The sequence below is a fragment of the Eptatretus burgeri genome, chromosome 11 (assembly GCF_056783735.1).
Source record: "Eptatretus burgeri isolate ZD-2024b chromosome 11, Ebu_testis_v1, whole genome shotgun sequence".
NCBI lineage: Eukaryota > Metazoa > Chordata > Myxini > Myxiniformes > Myxinidae > Eptatretus > Eptatretus burgeri.
Window position 1 is genome coordinate 50835847 of NC_140971.1, and position 25907 is coordinate 50861753.

The 25907-nt window shown below is 41.0% G+C and overlaps 1 long non-coding RNA gene across 1 annotated transcript; it reads right to left on the reverse strand.

Moving 5' to 3' along the window:
- Nucleotides 1-1905: 1905 nt before the first annotated feature.
- LOC147017055 (uncharacterized) lies at nt 1906-25442 on the reverse strand. Its single transcript, XR_015049711.1, has 3 exons — nt 24579-25442; nt 2859-3031; nt 1906-2133 (listed from the first exon to the last, which is right to left on the reverse strand). It is a non-coding gene; the product is annotated as an uncharacterized LOC147017055 (long non-coding RNA).
- Between the last annotated feature and the right edge of the window lie 465 nt (nt 25443-25907).

Genomic DNA, 25907 nt, shown 5'->3' on the forward strand with positions numbered 1-25907 from the left:
CAGGTCAAGTTAACCCCACCTGGTATTAATTCAACAGCTGAGCGGGATTTGAACTCAGGACCCTTGGATCCCAAGCCCATCACCCTAACTATTAAGCCAACATCAGGTATAACAACATGGATGAGAGTGATGTGATGAAATTGTCGGGTTAGCCTGGCACGTGGGAGGGGAAGGATTTTACGACATGGAGCCTGAAGAGTTGGATACTCTTATTGACTCACATGCCAAGGAGCTCACCGAGGAGGAGTTGGAAGCCATTACCAAGGTTTCTGAGGAGCAGGAGGAGGAGGAAGCGGGCAGTAATGAGAAAGAAGAGGTGCTGAGGTCCAACATAATGGTCAAATTCTTGGGTGAGATGTTGCAGGACATGTGGTCAATTACTGAGAGGCTGCAAGGTGCCGATCAGATGATGGAGCATTACCTCAAGTTCAAGAGGGGGTTAGATGATGTGATGCTCCGATACAATGAGCTTCATCGAAACCTGCGGCAATTTGCCACCCATCTCTCGAGCACGGGTTTTTTTTTTCCACCCTGGTCCAGATATCTTCAGACTCGGGAGGCAGCTGGGTTACCTATACACTGCCCGGATTCAATTTTTTGGTTGATTGAAAAAGTTATAATTTTTCCGTTGATTTGGATTAATTTGAAGCAACTTTTACCATTTTTCTTTTCTCTCGAAGGAGCATTTTCACCAAGACAGACAAACAGGCAGACAGACAACATTAGCCCCATCCCTCTCCCTTCCACAGATCTCCTCATGTCCCTGTTCCACACTGTTTTTTTCCTTTCTCCTCCCCCCCCCCCCATTGTCTCCTGCTCCCCTTGTTGTTCATTCTGTTTGTTTGCTCTCAGACAAGCCTCTACAGTGTATACGAAGAAAAAAAAAGATCGCTTGGTGAATTTAAATGTCTGTATCTTGCTGCAGTCAATATATCATTCGTTTTCAGCAATTTTTCTTCGTACCACTTGAGGATATGCACCCCAAACTTGAATTGAGCTTCCTCCATGCTTAATTGTTGGCTTCAAGCAGGGGCTTTTATAAGTTTCAGTTTTTATCATCACACATACTGTGTTTGATTGAATTCAAATAACTGAAAATTTGTCTATCTGTCAAAAGCACCTTTGATCATTGGTCCAGAGTCCAATTTTTGTGTTCTTGTGCATATTTTGCCTTTTTAGTCTTGTTTCCCTTTCTCAACAGATGTTTTATTACTGCAACATATCCTTTAAAACCCGAGTTCAAAAGTGACCTTCATACTGTTGATAAATGGACAAAGACACCTGAGCCTTCTGCCAGTTCCATAGTCAATTCAATGTGTCTTCTTTGTATTCCTTCAGGATATTATCATTAAGTATTGCTCATTGTTCGACAGATTTTTGAGTCTTCCAGTCCTGGTTTATCAATTACAGATGATGTTTCTCTGTACTCATTGATTGCGTCTCGGCTACCACAGTTGGAAAATTGAGTGACGTGAGCTATTTCACTCAATGTTTTTCCTTCTTTATGCAGAAATGCAATTAGTTGGTGATTGTCCCCTGAAATTTCAGCCATTTTGTTTTCAGCTAACAGTTAATCCTGATAGATCTATATTCTGTCATATGAAAAGTGGGCTTTCAGCTTTATGGATGTGTATAGAGGAACACCGAATGTTAATCATGAGGAACACCTGACAGTGAGTCGTCAATTATATTTGATTGGTAATTGTGATGGATTAGTTACAACTCTTCATGATAACTGCTCATTGTAGTTTACTTTGAGTTTTGATTACAAGTTTTTGAATATTCTAATCAATGTGAATTAAAGATTGCTAAATAACAGGCCTGCTTTATTCTCACCCAAACTAAACTGTATTAATAACAATCAATGTTGTTATAATAGTAGAAAACACCAGTGGAGGCTTTGAGTAAATTGTTGATACTCATGACATCCATATATTTGCTCACTCCAGAATGTGTTTAAGACTTTTCCACAACATTGTATGTCACAATAGAATATACTTCAATGTTTTAAATCCTCATGATGACAAATGGGACAATAGTCATCCCATAGCCCATAAATGGGCTCCTTTATGTGGCATTGCCTCTTGCTGTATGCAGAAGCATCTATCCTTCAATTGAGGACATTCCTCACATCTGCAAGACACAACACAAAAGAGTGATTTGATTAAGACAGCCGTGAGATAACAATCACTGGCATAAACACCAGGAAACAACTCTGGTGGTGATGTGTACAGAACACAACATGCCTCTATTTGTCATCTGAACAACATTGTTTTTAGAACCTTATATTATCACTTCACCATGAAAATCTTGTGGATTTCCAGTTTTTTTCCCCCAATTCCGACTGCATCTCTCATTCAGCATCCTGCTCAGGATATTCCAGAATTGACAATGAATGATGTCCCCTGTGTAAGTGATAACTGTGTTAATAATTCCCCTTAGTTTATTTGACTGTTGTGCAAATGAACTGACATTATATCCTGATTGCATTATTATCGATGCTTCGAAAATTGTTACAAAGTCAGTCATGTTAAAAAGGGGATATTGAAAGTACAAGCAGTCCCCGGTTTACAAACACCCAGCTTCTGAATATCCGTTCATATGAACATTACACTTTATGACCATGTTTCAGTCTTTCAAACATTTGATACATTCATACAAACATGGCTTTTTGAACATAACATGCTGAGTGCTTAAAGCAAGGAATTGGACCTCGAGATTCCCAATTCACACCATAATTCACACCTCATTCACATGGTCTTCCCTCCAACTTTCTTCAACAATTTCACATGCCATTCTCTCCTCGGGGTTCCTTATTGGTGCAAGAGAGACAGAATTCTCTGCATGGGGTTCCTTACCGGCATGAACAACAGCATTCTCACAAGAGACAGCATTCTCTCCATGGGGTGCCTTACTGGCACGAGAGATGGCATTCTATCCATGGTGTGCCTTTCCAGCATGACAGACAGTATTCTCTGCACGGGGTTCCTTACCGGCATGAGTGACGGCATTCTCTCCACAGGGTTCCTTACTGGCACAAGAGACAAACACAGATAAAATGTAAATAAGTTAGATTAACAGAGAAAATCAGATGATTCTCAGTTGTATAAGTATTCAAACTATTTGCCTAATTAACCCTAAATCACTTCAAGAGCAAATTATTTGTTTGAACGGTTTCAGAATAAATGTAATATGTTTCACCTGTATGCAATCAGTGGTTGAACTGAAAAATTCAGCTCCTCTACTTATCTTAGGAGTTTTAAGGTGCAACTCACTTGGTGAACCAACAAGGCAAACATGAATGAAGACCAAAGAGCTTTCCAAAGAAGTCAGACATAAAATGATGGAGAAGCACCGTTCAGGCAAGGGTTATAAGAGGATTTCAAAGTCACTCATTATCCCTTTTGAGTAGAGTGAAATCCATCATTAAGAAGTAAAAGATGTATCACACCACCAAGACAAACCAGACCAAGAAACCGAGACTGATACTGAATAATAATAGGTCGCCCATCCAAACTCAGCAGCCATGTAAGCAGGAAACTGGTTGGAGATGTCACTGTAAATCCATCAATGACTTTGGAATATTTCCAAGGCTCTCTGGCTGAGATGGAGTCAGTATTCATCAGTCAACAATATCCAGTTCCCTTCACAATGCTGGCCTCTACTGACAGGTTGCAAGAAAGAAGCCATTGCTGATAGTGGCATATAAAAGGTCATATGGAGTTTGCGAAAAGAAAAAGAAAAAACATCTTACTGATACTGCAGGCATGTGGAGAAAACTTTTGTGGTCAAATGAGACAAAAATTGAACTTTATGGTCTAAATTCAAAGTGTGATGTCTGGCACAAGTCTAACACTTTACATCACCCAGTAGACACCATCCCTACTGTCAAGCATGGTGGTGGCAGCATCATGTTATGAAGCTGCTTTTCATCAGCAGGGACTGGCATGTTTATCAGGGTAGAAGGGACAATTGATGGTGCAAAGTAGAAGAGAATCCCTGATGAAAACCTGCTTGAATCAGCCGTGAATCTGAAACTGGGTAGGACATTCACATTTCAGCAGGACAATGACCAGAAGCACAAAGTTCCAGCCACACTGGAGTGGCTGAATAAGAAGTAAATAAATGTTCATGAGTGGCCCAGTCAGTCTTAACTTGAACCAAATTGAACATTTATGGTTAGACTTGAAGATTGCTGTCCATCGACGATGTCCATCAAACTTGGCAGAACTGGAGCAATTTTCATGTGAAGAATGGGCAAATATTTCACCATCTCACTGTGCAAAGCTGGTTGAGACCGACCCAAAAAGACTCATCGCAGTCATTGCTTGAAAAGGGGCTTTCACTAAGTACTGAACTCAAGTTAATATTTTCACTGGTGGCAGATTATATGACACCAGTCCTGAAGGTAGATGGAGACTTGCAGTCTCTGCCACTCAGTCAGAGAGAGCTCCCAGATAGCCGATGCTGGGGCTGCTCTCTGAAAATAGTCAGAGAGATATTGACCCAACAAGCACATGATCGGATAAACAATTTGGCACGAAGAAGAATAAGAGACATGAACAGGAAAGTTGGTCATTGCCAAGTCCAGAAGGGAGGATTTGCCATTGGTGGAAAATCTGGATTGTAATGTTCGCAGATTGATTTGGGTCCATGGAGTCATAGAAATAAGTTTTTCTGTAATTGCGTTTTCATCCAAAACCAATTTACATTGTTATATGTTTAGTATTGTTTTTGTAATTTGTCTTGGGAAAAATTAATTTTGATGTACAGTATATCAGTTTGTTTCTTCATGCTGAATGTTTGTGCAACAACTGCATGAACGTTACTTAAGTTGTCCGTCCAACAATTTTTTTGCATTTCATGACAATTTGATTGGGTACTCCTGTAATGACTATTTAATGTTGAGCATTGAGTTTTTTGCTTGCATGCTCACTCAAATAATACTGAACCACTCATCATAAATTAAACCTATTTTTATAAGTGTTTTGTTCATCAATGTTCGAATGTGTAGATTTGCTTTATTTATTCCACAATTTAAAGTTGATTGCTGTATGTGCATTTCTTATATTGATTTTGATTTCCTGTAATTTACCACATTTAGGATGATATTGCTATTTGAGCAGTAACATCACGATCTGTCATTTCAACTTTGAGAACTGAATTTATTATTTGATAAAGAGTGCCTCAACTTCTCAGCTGTTAAGCAACAAGGATTTTTGTGAGTTCTGACTAACATGTCTCAAAATCACAATGCTGATGTAAAATGAACCTTCACACAAATCGAGGAAAGAAGTAGTGGAGGAACATATGTTGAACACAGCATTATCTCTGATGACTTTACTCTTTAAGAGCACAAAAACATTTAATTAATATTGACAAATTGTCGGACATGGAAAATATATCAATTTACAACAAAATTAATATTTCTATACAGTTCAAAAAGTGACTTTTTAACCTCTATCTGATGGATGATGACTTCTTTCTTTACGGTTCGGAAATAAGTGTCTGGTTCCACACTTTTGGCGCATCTCAGATATCACAGTCAAGACACAAATATTGCATATTGGTTCTTTGGCATACATTGTCATTGATGGCAAATATCTCAAGGTTGGGAACAGGCCTCTTGCCAAGAATGGTGCTCTCTCAGTAATAACCTTAACAATGGTTGAAAAAAATGTTGATAATAATACAGGGTGTTCCAAAAATATCTGGAAAACTTTGGTTGTTAATATATTTAGGACCACAAATGAAACAACAATACGCTTTGTATTATATGATACAGAAACTCAAAAAGTATTCTTCTTTTTCAGGTCTGGTGGTTTAATGTAAAAGAACATAGCGACTCCACAGGAGAAAGCTCAGTGCATTGAATGGCACATTGAGACAAGATCCGACTCGCAAGTTCAGTGTAATATCCGATCAACGTATGGAAGGAATGTGCCATCATGGACTAGTATGAGAGAGTGGTACAAGGGGGTATAAGGAGACTGGAAGTTGTCAGAAACAGAAAAGTATCGATCAACCAAGCACAAGTGCAGCAGACGTTGAATGAGTGAGTGTGTGAATCATTTCAACAAAGTCCCAGAAAATCAATTTGAGGTGCATCAAGAGAACTGGTAAGACCAACCACCACTGTACACAGGATTTTGAATAAAACACTGAAGCTTTGTGCATATAAGGTGCAGATTCTGTAGGAACTCAGACCAAATGATGGACCCAAATGCAAGGCATTTGCCTTGGAAATTTTCAGTCACATAGAGGATGACAAAGATTACCTGAATAAGGTCATGTTCACAGACGAAGCTTACTTTCATGAAACAGGGTAGGTTAACTGGCACAATGTGAGAATCTGGGGCTCTGAAAGCCCCCACCTTATCATTGAACACACGTGATAGTCCAAAGGTCAATGTGTAGTGTGGCCTTCTTCATGACCATTTGGTAGGTCCGTTTTTCGTTGTCAAGGACACAGTGACCTCAACAATTTACAGGGACATGGTGGAAGGATTCGCCTAACCATAGATTAAAGACCTGCAACCCGATCCAACCAGGCAGGTCTCTAATAGTATTGGTGCGACCTTTTCCCTTGATCTATGGACTAGAATTATGACCAGAGGTTAAACCTTTGCTCCTAAATTTTAGGCCACAACACAAATATTGCTTGAATACAAATTTATGGTGCCTACTCCAGAACGCAAGACCCTTGCCCAAAGATCACAAAGGCATGGATCGCACTGCCACACACAAAGCTCAGTTTTACATTCACACCAAGAAAAGTGCCTGTCGAGTGTCAGTCGAGTTTTGATCACGACACTAGTGTCAATGATATACATATTATAAAATGCACTCCATGCAAGATGATCGTTTTGGTCCATAATTTTTGTTCAGGTACTCTCTACTAAAACTTCATTTGCAATGTGTCTTGTTTGATTTTCCCCTCCAACCCCTCCCTTTTCCCTCTATTCCCCCCCCCCACCCACATGCACCTGGTTATTAACATAACGTATTTATTGTGAGATATCTGTAACAAAATGGTCAGTTGGTTGATTTCATTGCCAGTCTCACCATCTGTCATGCATTTAGTTTTGAACAGATTTACCTGATGAAGGCTGCTCAAGGCACATTCATGGCAAATTAACATTGGTATCCTCAACGTATTTGCATTTAATACAAATATATATATATATATATATATATATATATATATATATATATATATATATATATATATATATATATATACCTTATTGCGATGTGTCTTGTTGCACACAATGTTATATGTTAAAGGACACCTGGAAGGTCAGTGTCTGCCTTGCTAGAGGACAAGAACTGAAGCCTGAGGGTTGCAACTGATTCAAAGACGAAAGTTGCTTCTCAAAAAGGAAGTATACCCCTGCCAGCAAGACCACTGCTGACGTTACTGTGTATATCCCTGCCTCAGAATCTCTTTATGCTCGCCTTATGCCTGACCTGTGCCTCTGTTATATTACAAATATGATGAATGGGCTTGAATGCCTTGAAGTTAGATCATTGCTCACTCTCTCGAGTAATATTTATATATCAGCCTTGCAACTATTGACAGTTCACTGAGAAAGCAACCAGAACACCCTTACCTTTGATAGTTATTTCTTCACCTCATTTTGTTCACAACTGTGCTTTTAATCATGGGTTTGACATACGTTCGTTTGAATCCCACAAGCATGGTGTGATGGCCCGTCCTGCCATGGTCGTTGATTTCTCTTTACAAACCGTGTTTGATGACCTAATCAGTTTGAAATCGTTATTGAGTTTATTTTGCTATCTTGAACTCATTTACACCAATAATTTCTCACCATACAGTTGTCCTGCAAGAGAAACTTTGTCAATAATGATACAATTATATAATTATACAATTTATCTGTGTTGCCGCACTTTTCCCAGCCCACCTTGTATTAAAACACATTTCCGTGGAACCTGACAGAATACAGATTCAATGACTGAGCTTTTTTTTTTTTTTGCACCTCTTTTTATGTATTATTAACTTTGATTTATTTTTTTAATTTACTCCATTGGCTGCATTGCAAGGCCAAGTGGCTGCGTTCTCAGCCAAACGGCAATGGAAGCTCGGGAAGGTTGTTAACCCTTGATGCTGTCACACTGTGAAAGTGAGATGCTAATGCAGTCGTGCTCAGGGATACCTGCTGTTAAATTGTGGTCATTTGTAGCAATACACCTGGGAACTGAAAGTATTTCTTCAAAATGGGGATACCGAGTGGCATTGTAAAAAGCATATTTTGCTCAACTGAAGCCCTCTAAGTTAGAGTTCTCATATACACTTCTCTTGTTATGATTGGTATTAATTTGTGCTTCCTTTTCTTTTACTATGAGAAATGATATTCTATCCTCAGCACAGGAGATTTTTCCTTATGGTAAAATTTACATGTCAAGGCTGAATGAAGCATAAATTGTATTTCAGAATCGAATCAAAGTTGTTTTACAACAATGTAACGCAACATTAATAATTAATCCTTATTAATTGGAAATAACTATCTTTTATACATGGTCGAGGCTAATGGAAGACTTGGAGCAGAATAGAATAAAACAAAATGGAAAGGGGAAACACCAACAGCAAAGTAGAAGTGAGAGTGAGATCAAGGGAGGACGCATGGGATGAACAAGCTGCACACAAGATGAAACACAGCAAGAAGAGGAAAGGGAAAGCATGGATGAAACAGAAAAGGAACAAATTTACCAACAAACTTACGAAAGAAAAGAGGTGATGGAGAGAAGGTGAAAAAAAATCACAATAACCTGGAAAATGGGAGTACTTCGAATGGGGTCACTTGCTCTGATCCTGAAGGTCCTGCCTTTTGTGTTTATCCCTTTGTGTTTGCGGATGGTCATTTCCAGTTGATGTATTTCCGGTTCACGGTGCATATGCCATGGTGAAACACCGCTTTTTCAGCGGCTGAATAAACTGATCGTCTGTCTGAAATTATCCTTTTAATTTGATGCAGCGTTGAACATTTAGTGGCCCAAACATGCCTCGGTAGTGAAAAAGTGGTGTCTCCAAAATATGTTGACTGCGAACGTAAATTGAAGATTTGTCAGGAAATTCGAATCATCAAGTGGCCTTCTTGCCCTGTGTTTGTCATGTTGAAGCCATCACCTCCGATGGAGCCATCACCGAACATCAAAGATGAAGGTGAGGACATCACCCAGTGGGTTACCTTCGGAATTTACACTTCATTCCGAAGAGGAATCGCCTTCGGTAATCGTATGAGTCAGTAAGTCGCCAAATGGAGTTTCAATCACCACATCATTGGTTGAACATCCATGGGACTTCATGTCTGGTGAACTGACTGATCAATCCAAAGCTGTACTTTACCTAAATCCTCTGAATAGTCCTCATTATTTGGATGGAGCACACCAAGAGAATGATGCACCATGTGGCATGTGGCCTGCAGATGAGAAGCAACCAGCATCTCAAGAGTCTGAGGTGAAAGCCCATCCATACCTCTACCTTTCCATGGACAATCTACATTATACCCTAGGAGCCATGCTTGATTATTCCCCCTTCTTGTAGGGTAGGGAAAGCTTTTATGTCCAAGTCTTTCAGGCCTGATGTTTCACTAATGGTGGCAGGAATTTTTAATTTGTGTTGACTCACCATGTCTTCATGAAAGAAAGTGTGAAATCCTTTATAAATTTTTTCCTGCTAATGCTGGTTGATAGGATATCTGGCTTAACATCCATCTGAGGGACAGCGCACCCTGTGATACAAGGTCTGTGGAGCACCAATGCAGGAGTTTATGGTCAGGTTACGAATGTAACGCACACTGAACATCCCAAAGACGAGTCTGCTATCTCATGCACCATCAAATCAGACACGATACATAATACCAAAACCCGGTATCGAACCAGGGTCTTTAGACCATCGACATTTGTCATAGTTAATCTTGATTCCAAAATGAAGACTATCTCACTTTGTGGCATTTTATTATTTATTTCCCCACCACCTCCTTTTTTCTACCCCAGTGCCCTTCTCCTTGCCTTTTATTGAACTTGTCCAACAAGGACTTCTGGTTCGGGGTTGCTCCACATTTAGGTTGAATCTGCAGCTGAGTTTGCTTCTGCTTCTGTATCTATCTTGTCCATCCCATGCGTCTTCCCCCACTCCTCTTTCCTCCCCACATTCCTTATTTGTCCACGTCTCCCTCTATTCCATCCTTCAACGCTGCTGTTGGAGTTCCTCACCTGCTTATACTCTTCCTTTTGTTCTGTTGTGTCTTGATCCAATCAGTGTTCTCGCTCTTCCACGAACCTCGACCTTGCATGCAAAAAAGTATACAAATGAAACACTATTCTCGAGGGGTGCATAGAAACATGATGAAACCTGCTGGTCAAATCAATAAGCAGGAATTGTTATTTAAACCAGACATATCTATGACTTGTAAAATTACAATCATGAAGGGTGAATTGGAAGTAAAGGAGACTTTTAACTATCACATCCTCTCCCCCTCCTTTTCAATGACACGAATCATTTCACGACTGCTATAATTCAATCCATGTGACTATCATGATTTTTGATCAGGCAATGAAAAAGTCAGGTATGATAACATAAATCTTGAAATGTGAAGTGAGTACATATAGACTATGAATAGGAATAATCTCTGGTGTTTTGGAATGTAATTTCTCACCTGAAATCAAGGCAGTCTGTTCAAAAATGGCTGCTGAGTATCGACCAGATTGCTCTTGCATGAGGAAATCGGATCTTCTTGTTTAACGTGTCAGTTTCGATCTTTCATGGAAGCTCATTGTCTCAACTATAAGCAAAATAAAGGGTTCTTACTTCAATCATGAGTCCCCGTGTGTAATTAAGAAGGGACAATGTCCAGATTTACTCTCTTTCTTTCTCTTTCTCTTTCTCTTTCTCCATGCTGAGTCTGCAACATTGTGTTGGTCACAGGTGAGCAAGTGATTGTCTGTAAATGAAAATGGTAAATGCAACATTTTGGATTACAGCTGTTGTGAGTGCAATGGCAGCATTTCCATGACACGAAGGTTTGGTGTGAAAAGGCAAAATATATATGGAAAATATTTCTCACGACAATGACTTTTAGCTGTCTTAATTGACTTTTATTTTCGGTTGAGAATTTTAACAATTTTAACATCTATCAAGCTGTACAGTCCGATGTCAGTTCATTTAAATAGCCCCAGAGGAAACAAACTGTGAAGGTAAAGTGCAAGATCCTTGATGAGCAGTCATTAAAGGAATGAAGCTGAATGGTGTGTGTGTGTGTGTGTGTGTGTGTGTGTGTGTGTGTGTGTGTGTGTGTGTGTGTGTGTGTGTGTGTGTGTGTGTGTGTGTGTGTGTGTGTTTTTGTTTTGTGTCCCCAGTGACATTGCCATTGAATGATGTTCCCTCTACACTTTTACACTGTACACTGTTTACCTTTTGGAAAATATAAATATATTTGATGTTTTAAGATCCCACCTTGCTGCACAGAGTTACAAGAAAATCTTTTGAGGTCCAAAAAGACCCCAATTATTTTCATTCATTATTTTTTGCATCTGATTACTTCACAAGATATTTGTATCGAGCAAGTCCTCCAATTATTTTTTTTAATGCTTATGTTTGTTTACTTTATCACTAAAACTTCATCCAATCAAAGTATTACGTTTCCTCATTGATATGAAACTTCAGCAGATTGAATGAAATTTAGTGCTTCGGGAGTTGGGGTCATAAAGCCCCCAGTTGTTTGGTTAATTTTATATTTTATATTTATTTTTCTTATGTTTGTTGAATATATGAATAAAACACCATGTTTAGTAATTGATGTGAAATTTCGGCCGATTCGGTGAAAATGAATGGTTTTAAGTTGGGATCCGAAAAGACCCCAGTTAGTAAGATTAGGTTGTAAAATATGTTGGTAGGATATGTTAGGGTTAAGACCCTGAAGCCTTCAATACCCTTTAGACCCTTTATCACTCTAAGGCCCTTTAAGGAGTTTAATACCCCTAAGACCCTTAATACTCTTGAAGACTGTAAAGACCACTAAAACCTTTAAAACCTTTAAGACCACTAATACACTTGAAGACTGCAAAGACCATATGACGCTTAAGACCCCCAAGACCCTCAACACCCCTAATACCTCCAACACCCCTAAAACCCTTTAAGACCCTATAAGGAACCTTATGACCCTCAAGATCATTTAGACCCCTAACACTCTTGAAGACTGCTTAAGACCCTTTGAGACCCTTAACACCCTTAAGACCCTTGGGCCCTTTAAGACCCTGAAGACCCCTTAGACTCCGAAGACCCTTGATGATCATAAAATCCTTATAACCCTTTAGACCCTTAACACCACCAAGACACTTAAGGCCCTTAAGACCCCTAAAACACTCTAGACCCATTTTAACCCAAAGAATCTTGAGGAACCTTGAGACCTTTAAGACCCTCTGAAACCACTAGGACACCTTAGGATCCTAAGTCCCTGAAATCTTATAGACCTCATTAAAACCCTTAGACCCATTAGGACCCTTAGAACTCTAAGAACTCTCGGCTAGAATGACATGACACATTAGAGGGCTGTTTCTAAAGGGTATGATGGAGGTATTTTACGTCCACCAGTGAGCGCTCGTACATGAGACAGCCGGCTTTAGTCTCTCTGAAGGACGGCACACCCCCCAATATCGTGCCTTGCCTGTGACAAAATGAGGAAACTTTGGAATAGGATTTTATAAATGAGAAAAGAGGGAACAGTCAAGGTGTCTGAGGAGATGGAATTACAGTGAAGAAAATGCAAGTGAGGCAGCATGAGAAAAAAAGTGTTTCCTCGAGCACCAGATGATAGACAGTTCACAAAGATAGTAGCACGAAGAGAAAAGCTAAGGTTGGGATTGAAATTTCCTGTGTTTATCCATGTAAGTTTTTTTTCTTTTTGGAAGAACATGAAGGGTTGAAAAGAGAGGAGGTGAAATAATTTCAAGGTGATAACCTAACAATCATGAGCTTAGAACATAATTTGTGGTCATGTGGTCGATCCCTTTTTTTGGCTCATGAGCCCTTTTAGTGTTGTGACTTATGAAGTCAAGGGAATAGGGATAGGGAGTGTCTGTGTTTGCTGTCTGATTGTTGAGCTTCTTGCTCTGAACTGCCTCGAGTGCTGAATACCCCGAGGTTGGCCACAACACCTACACTATTTCTCCAAATGGAATTGCACCTTGATGGTTTGAGCTGGGGAAAAAAACACTATCCAAAAAACATTGTACATCCCTGCTAACTACCAAATTACAGACTGCGATCAAAATTCCCTTAATGGATCGTTCAAACACACTGGAAATATTTTCTTATTGGGCTTTTTGAAGATATTATTTTTCTAAGTTTTGTTGGCAATGCAAATATAATAATTTCTTTCAAAGAAAACTGAAAGTTCATTTTGCAACTATTGTGTTTGCTTACTTCCTGTTATGGTTATGACTCGAGTTTCTCATGAAGGAAATTTTTTGTTTCAATAATCACAATGTGATTTAGAGTCGGAAACAGGAAATGGATAGCAATTAATATTATTGTCCCCGCACCATCTGTTTCCAGGGATGGGAAGGGGGAAGGAGGAAATGAATTCTCACGACCTCAACTTTTCACAAAATCGAATGCTCTCTGCGACATATCATTTTGAATTGTTGAAGCCACGTTATATCTGCAAAGTTTCGTTAAGCATTTAATAGACAGAAGTCCAGATGCCAGGAGGAAATGGTTGCATGTCGCCTGTGAGTTTGCTATGAAATATTCTGTGAGACACATCTGAAAGTACCGCTGCATGTTAGATACTCCTGCTTGACTTCGTTGTGGATATATTCCACCCTTTCGTCAAATCTTGTGAATCTGTCACGGAAGTTTCTCGATAAAAATTGATGTTTGAGGTGAATGAGGCAAAAGGAAGAAGGAGGGAGAATGAGCAAGTGTTGTAGTTGTGTTGACAATGTAGAATATCGACAGTCGGAGATTACCTACCGGATATAAACTTGCATTTAATTTGCAGAATGTAAACTTGGGGTCAAAGCATCATATCAACACAGGATAGTTATCAAAACTATGATTGGGACATTGAGGAAGACATCAGTTGAGAAGGCTTATTTCATCCACAGTGGGATTTACCAAAGGGAAGAGTTATGTGAAGGCATTTGATTGAGCATTTATCTCAGAAAGCAGTCAGCTTTAAATGGAATCCTCACAACAGGAAAAATGATTTTAAAATGACTAAGATCCACAATTACATCTGCTCTTTGTCGGCACCAAATTGGCATACCTGCTCTAAGTGCAGAGATATGGAAGCAACGCAACACTAGGCAAAGGATCTTTAGCACAATTTTCCATCATTCCAAGACGTACCACCTCTCCCCATCTGCAGTGAATTAACCGCAAACCTTTTTAACTGAAGCTGGTGTGTCTCTTTATCAATGACATTATTGTCTGCTCACTATGCTGGGAATGAAGGCCGATGCGGAGTCGTGACCATCGTGCTAATGGCCGGAAGAAAGGGTGCTTACTGAAGGAATGCTCAGCGCCTGTGAGGACTATGCAATGACAAAAGAAAACACATGGGGAAGTCTCAAGACTTATGGAAAGCAAATCCTCAGCCTTTCAGGGAAAACACCATTAGGTTCTGTGGGACAGAGTTTGAGGAGTGACAGCATGCTCTTGCAGGCCTGGGGTCACGGGTTCAAAATGCAGTTGCGCTGCTGAAAAGGCTGCCTCCCGGCCACCCACTTGGCAGCTGGCACTGCAGTAAGTCTCTACTTGGGTGGTCCAAAGGTCTCTGCTGCTTGAGCCATTTTAATTTACTAAACCAGCATTACTACTTGATACACTCAAAGTCATTGTTCAAGTAATTATATTTCCACAAATAATAATCTCAGTGAAACATGTATTGCTGAATCTGCTCACTGACACTCACCATGACAAGGTCTAGTATTATCTGTTCTGTAACTGCTCACATTGGCAATACTGTGACACTGCAATATCACTATGCTGGGTGTGCTCTGGCTTTCAAAAGGAATTAGCCACTGTGGCTAATCCAGGTTTAGAATGATTAGACACAGGAGAAAGGACATAGCCACATATTTTATTCAAATGTATTTTTTAGCAATATGAAATAATAAGTTAATTTTAAGGTGGATGTGTGAGTTTGATGGGTGAGGTTGGTTGGATGAGTGAGTTGGATTGTTCAGATTGGTTGGATGAGTGAGTTTGACGTGTGAGATTGGTTGAATGAACGACCATCAGGGGAGGTGATGATTGTGAGGGATGGTGGTGGTGGTGTGTGTGTGTGTGTATGTGTGTGTGTGTGTGTGTGTGTGTGTGTGTGTGTGTGTGTGTGTGTGTGTGTTGGGGGGGGGTATGGTTGCTGTGCCTTTAGTAGGTGGTAGTGGGAGATGGGGGTGGTTGTGGACCAGGATTGGACCAACCTCATGCCAGTCAAACTCACTCATCCAACCAATCTCACCCAACAACTTCACTTATCCACCCAATCTCACACATCAAACTCACTCATACAACCAATCTCACCCATCAACTTCACTCATCCAACCAACCAAAGTCACCCATCAAACTCACTCATCCAAACAAACTCGTCCTACTACAGGTCCTACTACTGATTGTGTCAAAACTCACCTGGAAACCACTGACCCAACGAAGCATGTAGCACCGAGTAGCGCCAAATCATTCCGGGAAAAAGAAAAAAATAATTCAAAAAAATTAAATAAAATTTTGAGACGAGAATCATGGGAATCATGCGTAATTTCGGTCGATTTATTTATTTATTTATTTATTTACAAGAAACTAGTTTAAAACTACTAAAGTTATTATATATAAGCTTGTATGAAATCACGCGTGATTCCCATAATCAAAACGTACAAAATGGCGGCCGTTTCGGCCGTCTCAACGAAGGTTGAATTCTGTGCTAAAATCACCCAAAATTCGTCTAAAACTGGTAAAAAAAAAAAACCACTAAAACATGGATTAGTCACAGTGGCTAATGGGTGGTTTAAAATATTAGCCACAGGTAAGGGGGATTCACCCTGTGGCGACGTGGCGAGCGGCAGCGCACACCCAGCTATGGTGTAAGGGGGCTAAAGTAACATAATCTCCAAAAGATATACTCCACTATACCATCACGATTGGAAAAATTAAAAATTTCAATTTTTCACCATTTTAATTTTATTATTTGCATGTTCAAGATGAAGTTCAAAATCATATCCAGGTAATTGTTTAAAATGTGTGTCAGCAAAGATTGCTCTCATAATTGGTCAAAAATATTTTTAAAATAATGTTTTCAAACCAACCAGACTCTGTTGTGTAATCGATTGAGTATGCACTCTGTGTTTGGGAGGTCGTTGGTTCAATTCTGACCTCGGCCTCGTCATACCAAAGACTTCAAAAATGAGATGTGCTGCTACCTTGGTTTATGGTCAGCATTTGGAAGGGATAGAGCAGGACAAACACTTATCGGTTAGCATCCTTTGGGAGGAAACTATTCAAACTAAATTGCTCTCACTGGGTGCTCAAAGGAAAACGATGTCTCAAAAAACATCAATGGTACCCAGAATGTTCTGGGAAGTGATGCGACTTCCCATAAGCTCCGTGACTTGTTTTTTTTACCCACGTCCTGACCCTAGGTACACCCAGCAAGTACGCAAAATTTGCTGGAAATTGACCCAGCCGAGGTTTTTTTTCTATAATTTTCAAACATACATACACGCATACAGATAATTGCCTGACTTGATATTTTAGGGTGCATTGGTGTGTGATTGTGGATTCAGCTCTAATGTAACCCTAAACTCCTGTGAGCAAAAAGTGATTCTTGGGAAATATCATAATCCTATTACAAAAAGGAACAGTGTCCGTCCGTCACATTTTATTCTAAAGGGTTCCTGCTGTTGTCGAATCATAAAATCGGTACTGTCGAAAAGATAATAATCAATTTACTTCGTTGGAAATGTAATAATCGATTTACTTGGAACAAATATTCGTGTCCGTTTAATCATAAAAATGCCATTTTAAAAAGCCATCTCCTTTTAAATGCCATAGGAAGAAGCAGGATTTGGAGCGTAATGCAGCGATTCCAACAGTTCCATTTTTAGCTCACCTGGAACGCAGTTCCAGGGAGCTGATGGGATGGCACGTCATCCCTCCGTCCATCCACAAACATTTTAAACTTCTCTGACACTACACATATCATTTCGATGAAATTTGACCACAACCTTCATCACCCGTGATGTTCCAAAGTTTGTTCACAGCATTAAAAATAAATCAATAGGTATTTACTTTCTTCTCTATCACATATTTTCTCAGTCATCCACACCTACCAGTGGTCTCTGGTTTTCGTATCCAGCCACTACCAGGTGAGTGTCCAGGGGTATTGCCCCTATATTTGTTATTATATGACAGCAGGAACCCTTTAGAATGTTAAACATGACAGACTCTGAAAGAGCACACAAAATTAAATATAGTAATACTTCTTGAAGCAATAGAAAAAATATATAATAGTACTGTACGTATACATAGCTCACAGACAACAACAAACATAACCACGATAACAAAAACTACGTGTTATAAAAGATCCTTTTCTGTGAGTTTCATTTCATTTTACATCCTCATTGAGACATGTGATATGTTTGAGAAGTGCAACATGCCGTGTTTTGATTAAACCCGTCAGTGAAGCGATGGGTATCCGTGCCTGGTTTAGTGGATAGTTATGCACCACAGAGACTGATAAATGCATTGCGACTGTGGTGCTTCGAAGTACCACTGCAAATGGCTTCAAGATATCCTGAATCCCATCAATTATGTATTAATGTAAAATCTTTTGAAAAGCAGAGAGTAAAAATGTTTGCCTTGGAAACACCTTGCCATTTCTGCAAGCACATCATTCTTTGGGTCTTTGAGTCTCAATTAAAACCTGGTGTTTGACGGGTTTGGGTGAAGGATGGAAGAGATGACGAAAGATAATGATGTTCCAGATTGGCAGGTGAGGAAAAGCTGTCTTAATGACTTGTTCCTTACTTTCTACTTACTGGGTTTGTGAACGGAAATTGAAGAAAGTAGGGTTAAAGTAATCGGTACATACCGACTACTATTACTCAAATAGAGCTTGTTTGTTTGCGTTTATTTTTCTCTTCATTCTTTGTTGTGATGTCATGAAAGGAACAAAATTGGATGCAAGTAAATCTTTACGATGAAGCTGGTCTTGAAAATTTGTCTCTTTCAATAGCCCTTTGGGGAAAAGAAAGCTTACATGCTGAGTATATTGATTCTGGCATGCTTTGTGCACATCACATTTAGTAATGCATTTTGTTGTGTTTGTGAGTCCAGAACTGCTTTATAGCTTGTGCCAGCATGAAAAATGAATAACATGGAGTTCATTGTTCCACACCACAAATTCCTAAGTCTTTAAGGCCACAATGAGACCAAAATGTTTAATGATTACATGAGAGTGGAAATCAACTTTGCCAGTCTGAAAATATAACAGAAAGGTATTGTAAGCTGTTGAGGGGCTGGCAGTAGAGCCTCGAGTTATGTATACTCACCTTTGATATGTCTAACCTGGATTAAAATCGAGACCCAGTTATAAACTGGCACCCTGGTGTTAACGTCAGCTGGTGGAGGTTAAAGATCCCACATTATCCTTTACAAAGAGCAGGTGAGCTATCGCTAGCACCCAGAGCAAGTGACAAATTATCACTCCCCCAGTCAATTATTCTGGGTCGAAGTGTCCCCCATTCAGGATTGCATCCCCCAGCCAATGAAACTGCCTCGGTCGCCTTATGTGCTTCATGGCATGAGGAGGATAAATAAACAAAAAAATAAACTGTTAAATCTTTGGAACATCACAAAATAATGATCCCATTATTCTTCACAGTCACTGATTTTAATGAGGGGTTAATATATTATTCTTATCTCAGTCAAATCCACAAGAATGGCATTACATTTCCACACTTTTAAAATAATATTAAAAACAAACACTGTACATCAAATCAAAAGGTGTAGAACACATCATAGAGAGTGAGAGGGCTCATCAGCATTTGCTGAAGAGCAATTTCTTTAAACCAGAACAAAGTTTAAAGGATCTCATAACCTGAGTGAGGATTGAAGAGAAAACCAAAAATTTCCAAAAATATGTGGGGAGACAATACAGGTGACTTGTGAGATACATTCAGAAGAAAAATCAAAAGAAGGTCAGATTAAAGTTGATATTCAAAAATGAAGGCACCACCAACTTTGATTGATTATTACCAATAAGTAAGTCTCAAGTTTTTACCACTGAGTTAGATTTATCCAGTAATGACATACACAATATATGTCAGACTTTAGTCTTTCTTCTGGACAGCTATACTAGTTGATCATGCCTTTAATTTTCGAATAAGGATATTCCCATCTACTTACAATTTTTTTTTTGGGGGGGTGGGGGGGTAAAGGCATGCTTATTTTCCTTTAACAGCTGCTGGATGATTAAAATAAACAGGCGTCATGGAAAGGTCATGCTCCTCATCAGAGAACTCCAAAATTGGTGGGTCAATGAGCAACATTAGATGCAATTTCCTATGATAATGCTTTATGTCCATTACTCAAAAGAAACTTCAGTCGTGACACATGAACAGCTGGAGCTCCACAAAAAAAACAAAACAGAAAAAGCATGATTATTCCATTGAAAAATAACAAGATATCTTCACAAGTCGTACAAATCGGTCCAATAAAAGACACTTGATACAAGGAAGGAGTCCAAGATGTTCATCCCTTTCAATCAAAAGGAGTAAAGTTAAGAATCAGGTTTACTCCACTCATAAATGGAAGAGATACATAGTTTTTGTATTCCCTCCATTTAGTGTTTCCTGTTAAGTCCAAAATTGATGTCTCCCTTTTATTGAAGAAGTATATAAAATAATTTGCAGCCAAAGAAAATGTTGAAATATTCAGCAATTTCTTGGCATTGTATCATCCGCATGTATTTAGTAGTTGTTCTTTCAAAAAATTAGTCATTATTGAGAAATAAAACAGCAGACATTACTTTTGAGATAGCCTCATCACTTTAATGTTTATTCATTCAATCAAAAATGAACATGTTTGAACTAGAGTGTCCCAAGAATAATCAATCAAAGCCATTGGGACCATACTCTGTGCAGAGCATTGGTGCTGCCAAAGCAGTCTCCTTTGCTATTAGGCACAATCCTGGGCGGGCCACCACTCCAACACAGGATACTCAAATAGCTCAATCATCCCAGAAAGCTGGTACTCATTTTGCCAACCTCAGAAGGATGACAGATTGAGTCAACCCCACCTGGTATTAACTCGATGGCTGAGCAGGATTTGAACTCAGGATCCAAGGACCACAAGCCCACAACCCTAAACATAAAGCCAACACCAGACATTCCAGGAAACTGATTATCTGAAGGTAAGGGATGTCAGGTAAGGGAGCGTGCGTCGCTGCGTCCACTTTCCGCTGGTACTCCAGGGGCCTCTGTCTGGCGATCCCCCAAGCATATGCCTGGCCCATCCCCATCTCCTTGAGATGCCAATCAACCTGCTGCAACCATGAGGCACGTGGTCAGCCCATTGGCCTCCTCCACTCACGAGACTCCCTCGCTGAGAGAATCTGGTGAGCAGGATCAGCGCAAGGAAAATGAGCCACATGTTGATACAGCCATAGCTGACGCTCATGGACTATGCAGGTAACAAATCTCATTTGTGTCTCTCTCAGCAGCCGCTCGTTGGACACAAAGTCAGACCAGCGATGGCCAAGGATTCTCTGAAGAGACCTGGTAGCAAAGGAATTATGTCTCCCTCTCAGATCCTTGGTCAGAGTCCAAGTCTCACATCCATAGAGCAAGACTGGAAGCACCAAGGACCTGAAGACTCGGACTTTTGTCCTCCCGCAAAGGTACCGGCAGCACCACACCCCATTATCCAGTGAATCCATGACTCCCCAGGCCCGACCCAGACGTCTATTGAACTCTGACTCACAGCCAGCAGAGACATGAATATCACTGCCAAGGAAAGTGAATCTCTCCACGACCTCAACATCCTCACCAAAAACATCACAGACAGGACAGCACAATCCAAGATGTCATTGAAAGCCCGGATCTTAGTTTTGACCCAGGAAACCCGTAATCCCAGTGGCTCCGACTCCTCATTCAGCACCTCGAGGGCCCCCATAAGGATATCTAAAGTCTCCGCAAAGATGACTGCATCATACGCGAAATCAAGGTCAGAGATATTGACATTCCCAAACGATGCACGGCAGCTTGATCACTCCGACATCCTCCCAAGAATCCAGTCCATACAAGTGCTGAAAAGTGTGGGGGCCAGTACACACATCCTGACAAACTCCAGCAACAACTAGAAATAAGTCAGAGATGATACCACCACATCTCACAGCACTCTCCGAACCAGAGTAGAGTTCAGACATCAAATCGATCAGTTTGGTGGCACCCCACGAAGACCAAGAATCCTCCAGAGGGCATCCCGATTCACTGAATCGAGTGGTTTACAGAGATCAACATCGGCTGCAAGCAGCCCCTGCCGAAACTCTCGTCTGCGTTCGGTGAGGACCCAAAGAGCAAGGATAAGATCAATCGTTGACCTCTTTGGTATAAAACCTGACTGCTCTGTATGCTGGTGCTCAAGCAGATTGTGGTGAACCCTATCAAGAATTATCCGAGCAAAGACCTTGCCTGGCACTGAGAGCAGCGTCACCCCTCGGTAGTTGTTGCAGTCTTGGCGATCACCCTTCCCTTTCCAGAGAGGGACAACGAAGCCCCTCTTCCAGTCAGTTGGGATGATGCCTGTGTTCCAGGCAGAGCACAGAACTGCATGCAATGACACGAGTGCAACATTTCCACCAGCCTTGAAAAGTTCAGCATGGACGGGCCACAGATGCCTGGAGCTTTACCCCATTTCAACCAGTTCACCGCAGCCTGTGTTTCCACTAGCGAAGGTGGACCACAGTTGATTAGAGTGTCAGCAACAGGGATTGTAACACCCCTGATGTCCAACTCGACAGCTGGTGGATCAGGCTGGTACAACCGCTCAAGTAACCGGCCCAGCGGGCCTTCACTTCGGACTCCTCTGTCAAGAGCCGACCACTCTCTGCTCGAACTGCAGTACACCGAGGGATGGGCTTGGATGAACGCAATGTGCGAATTCCACTGTAAGTGGGACGAGAATCTCTTGATCACAGGTGATGCTCTACCCCCTCACAGATTCCTCGCACATAGGCCTCCTTGTCCACCCTTAGCACACGTACAGTTTTATGCCTCAGCTCCCTGAACAGCTCAGCTCTGCCATTCAGCCTGCCCCTGCAACTCTGGTCAATGGTATCCAGTGTCCCTTGAAAGACAAAATTCTTCTTTGCCCTACGGTGAGTTCCAAGACATCCACTGGCAACATCAAGGATGGTGGTCTTGAAGGCACTCCACAACTCTTCAGGACCCCCAAAGCACCCAGACCCCCCAAATCTCCACTCAGCTTGTTCGCAAACTTCTCAGCTACCCTCTCATCCTTGAGCTTGCCAACATCCAGCCGAGGCTGGGATGGTACCATTCTCCTGGATTTCAAGTGCAACTTCAGAGTTGCTACAAGCCGGTGGTCAGTATTGAGCAACTGAGCACTCCGGTAGACCCTGCAGTTCTGGATCATCCTCCAGTGACCATCAACGAGGACATGGTCAATCTCTTTTGCCACACCACCAGCGTTGGAATACCAAATCCAGCGATGAGTTTGTTGGCACTGAAACCATGAACCGGCCACCTTCGGTCCATGACTTCTTGCATAGCCAAGGAACTTCGTGCTATTCTGGTTCATAGTTCCAGGCCAATGGGGACCAACTCACATCTCATAGCCATCCCTATCACTTCCAGTCATTGCATTCAAATCCCTCAAGCCGAGAGGTGTATCTCGTCTGGGGCACTGATAAGCCACAGACTCGAGCGTGGTGTAGAATGCATGTATCTTTCACGGTGAGGTCACTCGCCTCAGTCGGAGCATAAACAGAGAGCAGGGAAATTACCTCAATTATCATTGGAGTCAGCTTATTGGACACAGCTACAGCAACTCCTTGGGCATGGTAACCATCAGAGTGACCAGACCAATAGTACGTGTAACCACCCACCATGATCTCGCCGCAATCTGGTCTCTGAACCTCAGAGAGTGCTGCAATACCGATGTCCAAACGCTTAAGCTCAGATGATAACAGATACAGGTGATCATCCTCTCGTAGGGATAGGACATTGCAGGCACCCACCTGATGAGACCGCCTCAGGTTAACCCAAGGAGACCGCCATCTAGTGGACGACACCTTAGCACCACTCGGACACACTCTCCCGCAATCTGACCCGGGAATGTTACCCCGTGGTTTCCCTCCTGTCATCAAAGATTGGGGGTCCCGAAGGCTTTGCCCCAATCCTGTCATCCGGTGAGCTGCCCTGTGAAGGGAAGCTGCACAGGAAGTACTCCCACGGAGTGGGTTTTCAGTGGGGAGGGGGGAGGGAGGTATATCATAATATCGATATTTTTCCAGAGATCATTGTTATCATCATCATCATCATCATCATCATCATCAACATCATCATCATCATCATCTTCAAACATTCTCTATACAGAGCGTCACTTCTCCCAGAAGCAGTTTCTTGTCTTGCGTTACAACCCTGGTTGGGTTGTCACTCTGACACCGAATGTCAGGGCAGGAATTTGGAATTTGGCCAGAGTTTCTGATGATAGCTTTCTGATGATTTCTCCTCGCTCCACGGACAGCACATGACATTTGAACCTGGGTTCCCAGCATCATGAACAAAGGGATACTCTAGGAACACCAACCAGGATTGGACTCAAATTGTAATGCTATTCCAATTTTGAAATCCCTCCGTTGGATTAACCAAAATAATCAGGCTGGAATCACCCACAAAACGACAAGTTTGACTTTTATATCAACTCATTCCAGTGGCAGCGAAGTGTAGTCTCGTCTGCAGCTATTGATAAAAACAACAAAAAACAATCACCAAATCATTGTTCTTCCATGAGCTTCACTCTTGTAAAAAAAATCGAAATGCTAAAACTATTCTTAAAATCCAATTAAGAAATTGGAGCAAATCCAACTGTACACCAACTTGGAAATGCAGCCAAAATCTTTGATGACAACAGTGCAAAACAATGGAAGTGATGACAACACTTTGCTTGTCGTTGCATCAGTGGTGAAATAATAGTGCCGTGTGCATCGGAAAAAAAATCTTGTTAGTTATATATATATATACCCATGCCTAAAATGGGAAAAGGCACCACAGAGATGGTTATAGAGCAAGAAATGTCTGAAAGAGGAAAGTGATGAAACCCTTCCAGATGCATACATGGGATATTGAAGAACATCTGCTACCCCAGTTGAGAAACATCATGATATCAAGTGTATTGTACCACATGATGCTGAAAGTTTCTAAGATTGTTATGTCTTTAAAACCGATTCAAAATGACTTTGCAAACACATCATTGCACCATGCACGCAATTATATTTGAAGTCTGTCGTGTCAACATGCCACGTCCCATGGCTGACCTGCTCTCGCCGCTTGCCCAAAGACTGAACCTCAAAATGAAGAACAAAAAACCCCAAAAACTACGGAGGATTTTCAACATCTTCCATTTATTATTATCTGGTATGAATATATGTTAAGAGATCCATTTTAACAAAGGCAGACTTGTTTGGACGTTTTCTGGCATTGAATCAATGCCACGCCCGTCTTTGCAGCCACGTGATCTTGTTAGCCTTTTGATTCTTAATTGCTCCAGACTTCAGCGCTGTGTCTCTCGGTCTGCTGCTGCCCTTAGTATTCACATTTTTACATGCCATTAGCTGGGCCCAGTCGGAATGTGTGAACAACAAATGCAATGCCACATTCCATGTGGCATTTGTTTTCAGGACACTCCACATCGCTCAGAGCATGAGCATTTTGCCTCATATCACCAGTGGACACAAATAGAATGCTTTTTCTCCTTAAGGAAAGAGAATATGATTATCCCGAGGCAGACCACAGCAATGCATTGTCGGAGAAAGTTTGAGTCTCGACTGAGAATTAATGGCACAAAAAGCCATTTGTGGTGGAGGAAGGAAGGACAGAGGTGGAGAGAAGAAGAGTAAGAGAAAGAAGAAGATAAATAAGAAAGGGGGAGAGAGAGAGAGAGAGAGAGAGAGAGAGAGAGAGAGAGAGAGAGAGAGAGAGAGAGAGAGAGAGAGAGAGAGAGAGAGAGAGAGAGAGAGAGAGAGAGAGAGAGAGAGAGAGATAGATATGTTGGTTTTAAGCAGCAGTGGATTTAGTAGGGGTTTCGGGTGGGAGTAGGGCGAGGGCAGTGGATGGCATGTCAGGCATCTGTATTGGCTGCCTTTCAGCTGACTCAAACAGCAAGCAGTCTTGGCAGCAAGTAGAATGGCTCCTGGGTGTGCTGAGAAGTCAGGGGGAGAGGGGGTTGGGCAGACATAGAAGGGAGGGAGGGGGCAGTGGGGAAGGGACACAGTGGAAATGGAGGAAAGCTTAAGTATTAACACAAAATCTGGGCTAGGATTTGAAAAGGGCATGTGGAGAAATAAATGAAATGCTTTATATATATTTGTGTTAAAAACACATGTGCAGTAGGTATATATACATATATATATATATATATATATATATATATATATATATATATATATATATATATATATATATATATATATGTATATACATATAGTCATCAAAACTGTATTCACTTCTCTTTTGTTACAGTGAGAGGAAAGATCTTTGTGGTGTAAATAGGGCAAGCCATTTTAAAATGGCTACCACTCTGGCAATGGAAATCATAGTAATGTAAGACAATTCAATAAAGCCTTTATAGTGGCATAATTCACAAA